This window comes from Dryobates pubescens, chromosome 1 (genome assembly GCF_014839835.1).
Source record: "Dryobates pubescens isolate bDryPub1 chromosome 1, bDryPub1.pri, whole genome shotgun sequence".
In the NCBI taxonomy this organism is placed as follows: Eukaryota; Metazoa; Chordata; class Aves; order Piciformes; family Picidae; genus Dryobates; species Dryobates pubescens.
Genome location: NC_071612.1, coordinates 9,942,970 through 9,956,119, shown reverse-complemented (window position 1 = coordinate 9,956,119; position 13,150 = coordinate 9,942,970). Strand labels below are relative to the sequence as shown.

The following is a 13,150-nucleotide window of genomic DNA, read 5'->3' as shown; positions in this document are numbered from 1 at the left end:
GAATGCCACATGGAGACAGCAAATTACCCTAACTGCCTTCTTAAAATACTAACGGATCAAATCTGACTGTAAGGGAATGGTGAGCAGCTGAACCCCCTCATTCTCCCAAAGCAACATTCTGGTGAGTCAGCCTTCAGCACTTTTCCTGCTCAAATCCAACACATGAACACACACAGGTTGTTTAGCATGCTGCTATTCTGCAAGAGTGCCAGTGCTCAAGATCTGATTTATTACCTTTAAGCAAGTTTAGGAAAAGATTATAGGTTGGAGAACCAAGGCAGAGCATCTTCTTTACTGAACACTACTGTCAGTGACAACACCATACTAAGTGACATGCTGCATATAAAGCTTTGAGTTAACAACTACTCAGCATTGAAAAGAGAAGTACTTTACCAGTGCACAAGCATTGGAAAAAATTAAGCAGAATCAGTCAGAATTTCTCCTCATTAGCTTTCTGTAAGTGATAGAAATCTTCTAGCAGTCATAATTCATAACCAGCCGTCATTTCTCTTAAGGTACACCTCAAGGAAACTTGATGTACATCCAAACTTCTGCAAGCTTGCTGCCTTCTGTTGGATGCATCTTTCATTTTCCCTAAGAGTGCAAATCATGTTCTGGAAAAGCTACAGCATGCCAGGGATACTTAAAATAGAACGGCCTGTAGCTGGTGATACTGCAAATATAAATACAGCTATTGGTATAGCGGTGGGAGTAATAGCAGTGACACGGGCCCAGAGCAGCCCCGTGGTCAAACGCTGCTGGCAAGCTGCTGACAGCTCCCTAAAACACAAGCAGAAGAAAGGGAATGGCCATTTGAAGGGGCATAGTGCAAGCAAAATGAGTTGTGGCAAATTCTCATCACAATTCTAACCCTCCAGCTTCAGTGTTACTAAATTTAGGAGTTTCAGCACAGGAAGGGAGGCAAGAGAGCTACAAAAAGTGCTTTAGTAAGGTAATGGTTAGAGAGTGAGCTGATTGCAAATCTGTGCAGTTTTGACCTTGCTGTACAGAAACAAAGCATTCACAGTTGGCAGCTGGGGCGTTGTGTCTAACTGCCACTTTGGCATGACCAGGGCAAAGCAAAACCATGGCTTGAGTCTGTAATTGCAGCCTTTAGAAAATGATGCAAATAATAAACTAAGAACCTGAGAGAAAAAAGATGGACTGAGAAAAGCTTAGCCACCAAACAAGCAAAGCTTATGAACCTTGAAGTCTGATGATAAATATTAGATGTCAGAGTTATCAAAGCACACCACCAGACAGAGCTGTATCCAAGTCCAATATAATAATGTCATGTTTATTTTTGTCCCTGAGTCCAGACTAGGTGTTCCAGCTTTATTTTTGCTTCTTGTAGCATTTTTAAGGAAACACATACACTGACTGAGCAGAGTAGTAGAGAGTGTATTAGAGGATCTATTTCAGAGAGCAGCCTTGGTACACACCACCAAGTTAATAAGCAATTTCAGGTCAACAAAAAGACCAAAGCATATATTGAAAAGTACTTTTCCAAGCATTTTTAAATAACTGTTTCTACTGGACTACAACTAAATAAAATTCCATAGATTTTGGTAATCTAAAAGGAAAAATCGTTTCAACAACTTCATCTAAGAGGTGACTAAGCCCTTAGACATGCGATGACCCAGCCAGTGGTCACAGCCACTTGAGCACTCAGTCCATCTGGCAGTGTCATTCAAGCCATTGGGCACTTCAGCACACACATCTTGACAGCAAGTCCTCCAAAAGCTTCTGGAGAAAACATTCGTGCTCTATCCAGTTACTGCTGAGCACACTGCTCAGAGCACTGGCAGGGACAGGGTAGGCACCAGTGTCCAAGCACTTGCTACTGGTTTCAGTTGCAACGCTGTTGACTAGAATCCAAGTGTTAATTACTGTGTAAAAAAGAGAGACAAGACAGCAAGGCTCAAGACAGGGGCAATAAACAGTGCTTAAATATTGGGAAATAAAGAACGGATGACCTCGGTTTAGCTGTTTGATCTCTACTTTGGGCGCCACTGTCTCACAAAATACTTCACTTCCAGCATCCATCTCGCAGCCAGCACATGCACCAAACAAAACTACATTCATCGTGGTTCGAATTTCAGGCAGAAACTAAAGTTGGACTTTTGCTGAAGACAGAAGAAACTGGTCCCAAAGGATGGCTATTCCCATGAGAAATAACACCTTCTGGTAGCAGCACCCTAGCTTTAAGGACAATTGAAGTGTGATCCTTGCATTTGGAAAGGGGCTGATCCTACCACCTCAGGATGGCACCGTCAGACATGGAGTGCATCTGCTCACTGCTTTGTGACAAAAATAAAAGCACCATGCCACCAAAGACTGTTTAAAGTAACTTCAAATAGACCAAACATTAGTACAGATATAAAACCTGTGACCTATTCTGAAAAGCAGCCTAGCTAACAGTTTGGGACATTTCACACACACCCCAATAAATAAATAAATAAAACAGCTTCACACCTGGTGAAATAACATATACCTGGAAGGTCTGAGACAAGAGGTCTGCCTCTGGCAGGAGCCACCAGACATTGCTGTAGGAGAGACCCCACTGCACTTGCTTTCAAAGATGCCAGAGATGCAGAAAGTGTTCCTTTTCGGTTTGTGTCCACCCCATCCTCAAGTGTAAGGCTGAACATTTGATCAAGGGCAGAAAATTTCTTACAGCTTTTCATGAGATTCAGGCCTTCCAGGTCCAGTAGTACCTCCAGTGCTAAACCTAGATGCCATAAACACTTTGTGCTTCTAAAGGCCTTCAGGAAAAGCCACTCCCTACCAGCACACAAAGTTGGCAGGCTGGCTACATCTACAAGTTCAGTAAACAGCTCTTAATCACCATCTTCCTCCATCTCAAGGTCAGTGTGACCACCCTGAAAAATTAGACAGAAGCCCCCACTTCTCTCACCACCTCCCTAAGTCAGGCTACAGGTTTCAAGACAGAAAGGTGTCTTCCCTTCTCTCTCATTCCCTTTTCTTCCTCCAGCTTGGTCCTTCTTACCCCTAACCCCAAGGCTGGGACAACAGGCTGCAGGCAACACAAGCTGGACTCAGACATCCACACGCAAACCCATTATTTAAAGGTCTTGGCCTAGAACTCCAAAACTCAAAGTAGATGGCCCAGACCACCCTTGGTCAATCTTAACAGCATTCAGTACAGCTCCTTTGCCTTCCCTAAACATAAAAGAAACCAGGCCAGATGACTGCAGGATGCATCCACAAAGTCCTTGCTAGGAGCAGCCGATGAACAAATCCATTTGCCTGAAACATCAGAGGTTATATTCTCGTAACAACAAAATGTGAGGCTTTTGCAGCCATTATGATCACAGCATATGAGCAATTCAAGAGTTTATATGGGACCTACTTCATTAGATCAAGAGAAACACTTGGGGTGGGGAGGGAAACAGAAGGCTCCAGTAGACAAATTCTCTATTAGGCTTGCAGGTACTCACACACAGCACTGCTCAGACCACCACCAAGCCCTGAGATGTTGGTTGGCTTTGGTTGGTTTGTTTGTTTGTTTGTTTTGGTATTTCTCACACAATACAGAAGCAGGGCAAGGAGACAGGACGCTAGACAAATTCATTTTTCCCCCCTGAGGTCAGCACAGCTATATTCCAAATCTACTAATTCCACAATCTGCTTTCTCATGATTAAAAAAACCACTACCAAACTATAAGAAATCATTTGCGTAATGGTTGATCAAATTTACTCCTCCATTAGGTGTGCTGCTGTTCCAATAGCATGTCAATAGATGCATCAGCCTTAGCAACACGGTGACTATTCACATGTCATTGGTTGCATAAACCAAGACAAATGCTGCTGTTGTGGAAACAACTGAGATTTCTTATGAAGTAATAATTCAACCATAAGAGCATCAATTGATTCCTTTTCACTACAATTTGTGGAAGCCCAGTTCTTAGAAGCTAAGCCAACTCTGCTTAAATTTGATTAGTTTTAGGGAGGAGGGGGAAGACAGGAAATAATGAATCATTTATGAACAGAGAAAAAATATCCTAATGCAATCAAGTCATCACTTTCAATTCAGTTGGCAACTTTTCCTTTATTGTATGATTAGGACCTTGCTAAATCAAGTCACTGCATCTGAATTCTTCTCCTTCCAAGACAGGGTCATAGAGAGGCTTTAAAATCCCCAACATAAAGCAGCCCAGCCTTCATGCTAAATTCCAGCAATCTCACTGCTAGCCACAGAAGAAAAAAAAAAGTCTGACTAAGCAGGAAAAACAAATCAGAGTGAGATGTAAGCTGCAAAGCACACATGATGGCTGGTTTGGAGCATGGTCATAAGGATTAATGGACAGTTGAAGGATCCCACACAGAGAGGCAGAGAGGTCAGAACCACTCCTCATCCTCTCACAAATCCAAAGCAAACTCATGTCCTGCCACAAATGCACGCTCTCCCACCCTAAACTGGTCTCAGCAATGGCCAGTTTGCAAAATTCCCCACAGGACAAAAATATCAGTCCTCAGTACAGGAGGTACTGATGCAGGAGGTGGGCTCCCCTTTTCCTGCAGCTTCGATCTGTAATTGGTAATACCATTCACTGTACTGCTTACTCTCCTACCCTAGCAAAGTCAGGCGAGATCACAAAACTAGAGATCTGAGGATCATCCTTGGGTTTGTGCTGTACAAAACACTATGAAATACAGAGGCACAACTGGGATTCCTTTATGCTGGGAAAAAAAAGAAAAGAAAAAAAAACAACAAGGCCTGGCTATTAAGCACAGTGCTACAGAAATTTCATTTAGTTTTCAATGGTACAGGCTGAGGACAGAGTGGGGAAGGAAATGGAAGACTGCACATCCAAAGGAAGATGTAGTACGAGAGGCTTTCCCCTTTAGCATAAAGGGGTACAGGAAAATACAAGAAAGGAAAAAAAACCAACACAAACAGACAACACAGATGCAGAAAAGAAGCTGCCATGACAGTCAGCAGGCAAGGAATATGGCACAGGTGCAGCCTGAGGAAGGCAGAAAACAGATGTCAGGGCAGGTGAGGTAAACAATAAGGAAAGAGAGGGTCAGAAAACAGTGTGCGAGTATGGCTGAGTATCATCAGATTAAGGAGGTTGGACTAGATGATCTGCAGAGGTCCCTTCCAACCCCTACCAGTCTGTGATTCTGTAAGGATGAAGGAATACTTAGCCAAGTGTATGTGGACAAAACACAGATGGGGCAAGAGATGCATATTTATGGGTCCAAGAAAAAGAGCATTGGATCTTAAACAAAGAAAAGTAAAAATAAAGAGGACTTTTGAACTGAGAAAATAAGAACAAAACCAAAAGGGTTTTGGTTTTGTTCTGTTCAAGACAAGGTCAAAGCCAAACATGTTGTGTAATAAAAATGACAACTTCAAGAAGTGGACTGGTTAGAGTTTACTCTCAGTCCATGAGACCGTGTAGGAGAGCACTTCACAGACCTAGTCATGTGCAGACATTTCAGGAACTTCCATTTTCAGTAACATGATGGATGAGAAGTAGCCTGTTCTACACATTATCTTCTGCCACATCTCTACAACCCTATAGCTCCAGCACTGACTATTGAGCTATTCCTACTTGCCAGTAGCTTAGGGACATGATTATCAGTAACTGCAGCTAAGCTAGTTCTGCCTGCATGTAGGGAAGGGTTGCTTGAGTTTTATTAAGTGTTTTATAATAAACTCCTATTTTGCAGAAGCTTAGAGGAGAGTTTTACTTGGTGACACCAACATCAGATGAAATAACTACAGGACTTGGCAAGACTGAGGGCTCTGTTCCCTACTGATGCTCATCTGCATCACCTGAGGGGCAGTTGCTCCCTCTTCTCTTTCTGCTTCCCCCATTTGCAAATCAGGAATGATGATAAAGACCTCTTCTATAAGGCACTTTTTGAATTAGAAAACACAGCCACTGTTGTCCAGGCACAAACAATGGCCCCTGTTCTAAAGAAAATGGAAAGAGGCCAAATACTTGGATGCCTAACCAAGCAGCGCTGCACCAAGGGTGTGCAGTCTGGCAGAAGGTACACGGCAGGCCCAGAGATGCCCAGCAGCACTAGCATTGGGGCGGTGGGAGGAAGCACACCCACCTACCCTCCACTCCACTCTCCCTCCCAGCACCACCCAGAACAACACTCCATATACTTCACATTTTGCTGCACAAGCAGCTAAGCATTAGCTGTGCTTAAGTTCCAGGCAACAAGGGAAAATAATTATGGAAACTATCTGGGATGCTGGAAGATTTTCTCTCTTATTCACAGCGTGCTGCATTTGACTCTGCAGTTGTCCTTCACGTCTCTGCCCAGATGTGAATCAAAACTAGTTAAGTAACAGTACAGTTCACCCTTGATGATGCAGAGTTTCTAATGAGGGACTTCCCAAGAAAATACTACTCAGGTTGAGTAATAATTATTCATACAGGTTATAAATACACACGGCTCCTAGTACTTTTAATTAGGCAGGTCCATCAAGAGGGCATGTTCCCTTTAAATATTTACATTGTGAGAAGAAGCCATTCAACATTTCTCCCAGTGATGGATGGAGGAGCTGAAGTGTGGCCCAAGTCCAAATGAGCTTGCAGGAGGTCTCTTGTTACAGCTTTCTTCCTTCAGACTAGGTAAAAAATTGGTGAAGGGCAAAAACCATTCTTTTACTCAGTGTATCTGACAGAAATTCATTCAGTGTTTCAGTAGGTAAAGGGTCTGCCCATCTCCATTAAAAGCTGCATTTGAAGCAACCAGCTGCTGAATGACCAACTTGTGCAATTCTGACAGTAACCCATATCCTGAAGCTTCTATTTTGCTACATTCCATTGAGCAGTATATTGGATATTTTATCCATAGTAGGAGAGAGCAATCCTATCCACATTTGAAAATAGCTCACTTATGAAAATCACAACACTTCCAATTTTTATACACCTTTTTTTCCCCCATCATACATTAACATAGCACAGGTTTTGTGCACATTCACTCCAATACACCAATTCTTTACCTGTCATATACAAGCACCTTAATTGTTTGCACTGCACAGCACACAGGAGCGGACAACATCAATCAGCCTCTTGTACAAAGAGCACTACACAAGCAGCAAACATCACCACTCATGTCCTAAGGAACTTATTATAGAAGATAGAGAAGATAAGGAACAAGGGGGAAGAAAAAAAAAGTGTGCCAGGAGACAGCAGCAGTCCTCACAATAGATGCTAGCCTAAGGGTTTTATTTGTCCTTTTTTTAACAATCATCATAAAAACCTCCAACCAATTCTTACCATGGAACTCTTCCTCCCTTTGAAGGAAGAAGAAACAGAAAGCAGGAATACTCTTTCCATACTAATGTCAACTCATTTTGATGGGACAAGACCAACAGAAGCTTTTATTTTAAACAGCATTGTAGCTGGTAGCCTTTCCCCTCCTCACCCCCTTTACCTCCCCCCAGGCACGGCTCTGCTGAACCTTCCCCTTCATTTCCTATGAACACAGTTGATTTTATGTAATGCTGCCACAGGAAGAGTTGCAGCAGCAAACTTCTGAAGATCATCTTTACCTACCAATTACCACTTGTGCCAGGGAGATTAAGATCTCAAGGGAAAGAACGGAAGACAGAGACAGGTGGGAAAAAAGTAGACTGTTTCTGTTAAGAGCATCTTAACAAAGAACAACCCCGAGAAACTGAAGAGGTGGGGCAGAAAAAGGCCCACAAGAGGAAAGAAAGCAAGGTAAGCAGAATGAGGGGCACCTGCTGTAAAAGCTTTGTGAGATGACTCACCCAGTTCTCTGCAGCCCAGCTCAACACTGATCAGTGGGAAGTGCTACACATCAGGACGAAAAGGGTGGAGTTGACAGAACATTTCCTGGGCAATCACAGAAGCAATAAGCAGCCTGTTTGTCCACCCAGTGCAAATTACAGGATCATCAACACTCGTCAAAGCACACACGGCACACAAGAGCACTCAGAAAGCTGCTCCCTCAGCCTTACACGGCTAGGGCATGACAGGCTGGCTATAATCTGTTCCTGGGATAGTGAACTTCACAGTGGGTGTCATCTGCTAGGAACACTGTAAAGGTTTTTTGTTCTGCTGAGCCAGTCCTAAAAACAGGACACCAACTCCCTGCCAGTCTCCCAGCTGACATCACAGCTCACTTACAAGACCATTTTAAAAGGCTCACAAAGACAATGATCATGAAGCAGTGCTCTGTTGGACAATGTGGACGAACATATGGCAAAAGCTTAGGAAGGTGAAGCAGATGTGCTGTAACCTAAAGACAAACCTGGAACAGTGACATCCACGGTGGGAAGGCAAAGAACATGTACGAAATGTTCACTTCAACAAACAAAAGCCCCTCCAGGATGAAAGAGCAAGTATGGGAAGCAAGAGCTCTGGTGGCACTGCTGGGTTCTGGGGAACAGAAGATTAACATGAAAGCCAGAAAGAATGGGTAAGAGACAGAGCCTCACAGCTCCAAGTTCCATTTTATACTACATACAAAAAAATAATTAAAACATCAAAGTATCTTCTAGAGATGTACTCCCACTTATTCCACAAGAAGGGCCAAAGGAACACAGACAAGAAAGAGCAGGACAGAAGCCAGAGCAAGGAGATTAAGCAGAAACTCACCTTGATATCGTCTCCCAGACAGGTGCTGATGCCTGCCCTAGAAACTCTCCAGACAAAGCTCCTGCCAGGCTGGACTGTCCCACAATTCCCTGCTGTCTAACTTCCTTGGAACAAGACTCCCCACACTCCATTGCCTTCCCTTGCATATTCTGCCAATACCTTCACATCCTGTGCTATCCATCTTTCTCATCATCTTTTCATCCTCATAGCAGAGGTATTACCTACAACACTCCTAATCACAGTTAATTGGGGTATGCTGCATGGGAGACATCCATAATCTTCAAAGTATCATCCAAACAAACTACAGTAGAAGAGATTTTCCCCCTCTGCTGAAAGCATTTGGCAAGAGCATAGCAGCAGACATTACACCAAGTGGCCTTTTTGTTTCCACTCCCTGAGTCACAGCCCTATGCATCAAAGATTGATTTCACGCCTATCTGGGATGAATGAGCCTTCCTAAACATTTATGACATGCTAAAGAGAACCATAAAAACAGGCAGCAAAGGGAAGGTATGAGTCACCGAGTATTTGTTAGTCTATAGCTGATCGGCAGAAGTTAATACATTTGTATCATGTTTCAGAAACAAACATGCAGATTTCCAGCACTTATCTCAGACCTACAGCACACAGCACTATCATCACAGGCTGCCACAGCTGTTGGAAAGACCAAAACCACTGTAGCTTTCTTCAGGAAAGAGAAAATACAAAGTTATCCAGATCAGACAGAAATAAAAGGCTTCCTTAAACAGTAACATACTCGCTGAACTAAAGGCTTTTCTCCTGAACCCGGCTATAATCTCTACTCTCTTCTACAAGATGTAAATGGCAGCACAGTCTCAGTAGACTTATTTAATTTCTTTTAAGTCAACAACACTCTTCTCAGGTTTCCAGAAGGACCATGTCATTTCTTCTCATCCTCAAAGGTATTTGGCACAAGAAGAGGCAACGCCTGTACCATAGCTGAACAGATAAACCCCCTCCCTCGGCTGTCTGAATCATTGTTTTTTAAATTAAGCACAAGAGTATGGAAAATCCCAGGCTCTCCTTTGCCTTCTTGCATTCTTAGCCCTTGTTTCAAGGGTGAAGTCCTAAAGAACTTCAGGGATCAGGGTTTTGCTCCCAGGTGTAGACTAAGCACACCAGGCTCCTGGTCCCTGTTATGTTTTCTTCTCCCAGCATCAGTTTGTAAAAACCGACTTTAGGAGACAAATCCAGGTGGATTTCCACCTTGGCAATCATTAGGTGAGGAAAGGGGGTGTAGCAGTTTAGAGACAGGCTAGGAGTAGTAGCTCCAGTCTTGTAAACACTTCAACATTTCTTTTATAAGAAATGCTTTTTGCTCCACAAATATTGCAGCCTGTAAAAGCCAAGTAAGAGACATGACTCCTTTGGAAAGTTTTAAACTGATGAAAAATCTTAATCTCAGCAAAACCACTGAGGCCAGGACAACACAGAAGGATGCTGGACCTACCACAGCTGGGGAAGCCAACAAACTGAATCGCCAGGTAAGATGAGAACTGCCACTACAGACCACATCATCAATACCACCACGCAAACAGCTATTATCAAGTACACTAAAAATAATTACAAGACTCAGTTAGTAGGGAAGCTTACTCCCTGCAATCGCCACAGCATGCAGAGCTGTAGTTACTCTAGCAGATACTCTCTTGCTTCAGAGTAGTTCAAGCACATCCAACTCTTTCAATCCCATAGCATCAATGCCACAGCAGTGATGTTTACAGGAGAATTACACTACATGCAAAGGGCTCTTTCTCCTAGACAAAGAAAGACACATTATTTCACATACTTCTACAGAAACTCACTTGCTTTTTAATCATCCAAAGACTTCGGCTTGTGTTGTCCCACCCCGTGATGCAATCCAACAACGCAACCTAAAACAAGCACAAAAATACAAAGCCACAAGGCCAACATTTCTTTCAAATTCTATTCATTGGTAAGTAACTGACCCTCAAGTCAGACAGAAGAGAAGTAATTCTGCATCCCTCGGACCTGATGCAGAACCTCAGCGTGTCACTGCCAGATATGATGGGACCCAGACAGGACATTAGGGCACATCAAGTTATCTCCCCAAACCCCTATAAAAATCTGTTATTTTATTTTACCTATTCTTACACACACACCCCTTCCCCCTCCCCCCCTTTTCTGACTTGACTTTAGCAGCCCCAAAGGCTTTTTGCTAGTTTTCACTCTTTTTTCTCCAGGCTGTATTTTTATTGTGTGTGGGCACTTAAATTCTGTTTGATAACAAAAGGAATTAAGCACTCAACTACCTTAAAAACTGTGTTTCTTTTCAGTGTGTTGTTCCTATTATATTTCTTTTATGCTCACCTTCAATGACTACTAATGTGCCAAGCCCAGGTCTTTGTTGGTTATAAATGAAGCAAATCTCCTGACACCACTGGCAACAGAAGCATTGCTTGAACAGAGCGCAACCAACAGTTACTCTTAACAGTGTAGGGTAATGAATGAGACCATCTCCATTAACCGTGGTTAATAACCACAGTTTCACACCCTATAAAAGATCTGCTGCTCACCAAATGAGGAATAAGCAACCTTCAATTAACTCTTTCACGTTTAAAACCGATTTTGTGTTCTAACCGGGGACCAAATTCTGTTTGTTTATGAAAGCGCAGCTTCTTTTAGAGGGAAAACTGGTAATTCGGCTTTCATTTCAAGAAATAAACGCTTGGTTTGACTTGAGGTGCTCTTATGGCCTTAATGTCACTAGGAAGGAGTCTGCATCTTGTGCCGAGACATTACATCTTCCTCCTCACCAGGAAAATTCTGTGCTGGGTAACAGCTGGAAAAGTGCTGCATGACTAATAAACGTGACTCCAACAGCTGAAAATAAGCAGATTGATCTGTTATTCCCATTCTTGCCAGCAAGTGTTGCTGTTTACCAAAGGAAAGGAAGAATGACATCTTTAAAAAATAATTTTATTTTTTTTTAAAAGAATAAAACAATACATTGCTGATTTTCCTTATTGTGTTTGTACCCAAATCCTTCCATGCAGAATTCTGACTCATCAGTAGAAACTCAGCGTGGCTTCAGAAGCCCATGCTTTTGATAGCTTCTCAAAGCAGAAAGCTTGCAGACTATTTTCTGCAGAAAACCTGAACATGCATATGTTGATAAGCATATTGCAAATGCCCAAGGAGAAAATTTGTGTGGGGAGATAAGTGCAGAAACTATTCTTAGTAACAGAGTTCTGCATCTGTTAAACTAACTCCACTGCCACCGTGCTGGAAATTTATATTCACGAACACGTGCTCCCCATGTTGTGAAAAAGATACTATTTTAAATTCTCTTTTATATAACCTGAAACATCTCTGCAAGCTCATGGATGCATTTTTATTGGGTATAAAGAAGCAGAGCCTGGAGCTGTGGTCCCCAGGGCAGGGCTCATAAACAATAGCCAGTGGTGTACGGGCATTAGGAGCCTGCAAGTTAAAAGCACAACAAAAGGCAGAACAAAGCCCCATGTCCCACAGAAGATTACACAGTCACAGGTCTAAATGTGGCTGAGAACCACGGCTTTAAAACTAGGGGGTTGCTGGGCTCCCTGATACATTTGCAGCGCCTCCACAGCAAAGTACACTTTCTAGTGTAACTTTTCTTCACGCTTATGCCTCTGTGTACCAGACAGAACAGGATCCCTGGGCGCACCTATAAATAATTGCTACAAATAAAGCAGTCAAAGGCAGTAAGAGCACTCACACGGTACTAGGCTGAGTCCTAGTCAAAACAGTGGAGTAGTGAACAGGGAAAACTTTCTTTCTAAACTAGTAGCTGAACCTGACCTCACCAAATGGCTGACAGCAATCTTTGTTTAACTGTCACCTGAAGACAACACCACCTTCCTGCAATGCTTACTTTACAAGTGACCACATGAAAAAGTCATTATCCCACCTGGGAATAACTGGGACCTTTATTTGTAGAGCAGCTGTGGAGAGGTCAAAGCCTGAAAGGATTTTTGGAAGGGGAAAAATCAAATAAAATAGAAAAAGGCAAGCCTGCAAGTACCAGAGACTCCAGTAAAAGAGTTTTCCAGTCAGTTAAACAGCCAAAAGCAGCGTTTGTCTGCACCACTTACAACAGACTTACTCATAGCCTCTTCCTCCTGACACTCAGGGGCAATATTCGGGTACTTAATGTTTTAAAGGACACACACCCCCCTCATTAATCACCTTTTATTAAAATGCTCTTTTAAAAAGCTGATGGTAGAGCCAGGGCCCTACAGTAGTAGTTGCAAAGAGTGTATTTCTTTCCTGCTAACCCATCCTCATGGCAACAGCCAGAAATACCCTTCAGTAACCCGTACGCGTCAACAAGCTCCCTTGCAGCCCAGGAGGATGTTTGGTATCGCAGTTATTTCACAAGCCTCTGGTGGGACTGTAAATTCTGGCAGTGTCAGATACATTTCCTTTTATTACAAAACCCATTTTGAAGCCACCAGAAAGATTTCTCATTTGTAAACTAGCACTTCTATATTTAGAATATTACATGG

The 13,150-nt window shown here is 42.8% G+C and overlaps 1 protein-coding gene across 6 annotated transcripts in view; it reads right to left on the bottom strand.

Moving 5' to 3' along the window:
• MITF (melanocyte inducing transcription factor) overlaps nt 1–13,150 on the bottom strand; it is a 108,009-nt gene that overhangs the window by 72,533 nt on the left and 22,326 nt on the right. The window contains exon 1 of one of the 6 annotated variants that reach the window (XM_054161287.1): nt 10,445–10,465. The exons of the other annotated variants lie outside the window; for them this stretch is intronic. The gene's annotated coding sequence lies outside the window, so the exon portion shown is untranslated. Of the gene's footprint in view, nt 1–10,444; nt 10,466–13,150 lie in introns of those variants that run through there. 6 annotated transcript variants of the gene reach the window in all.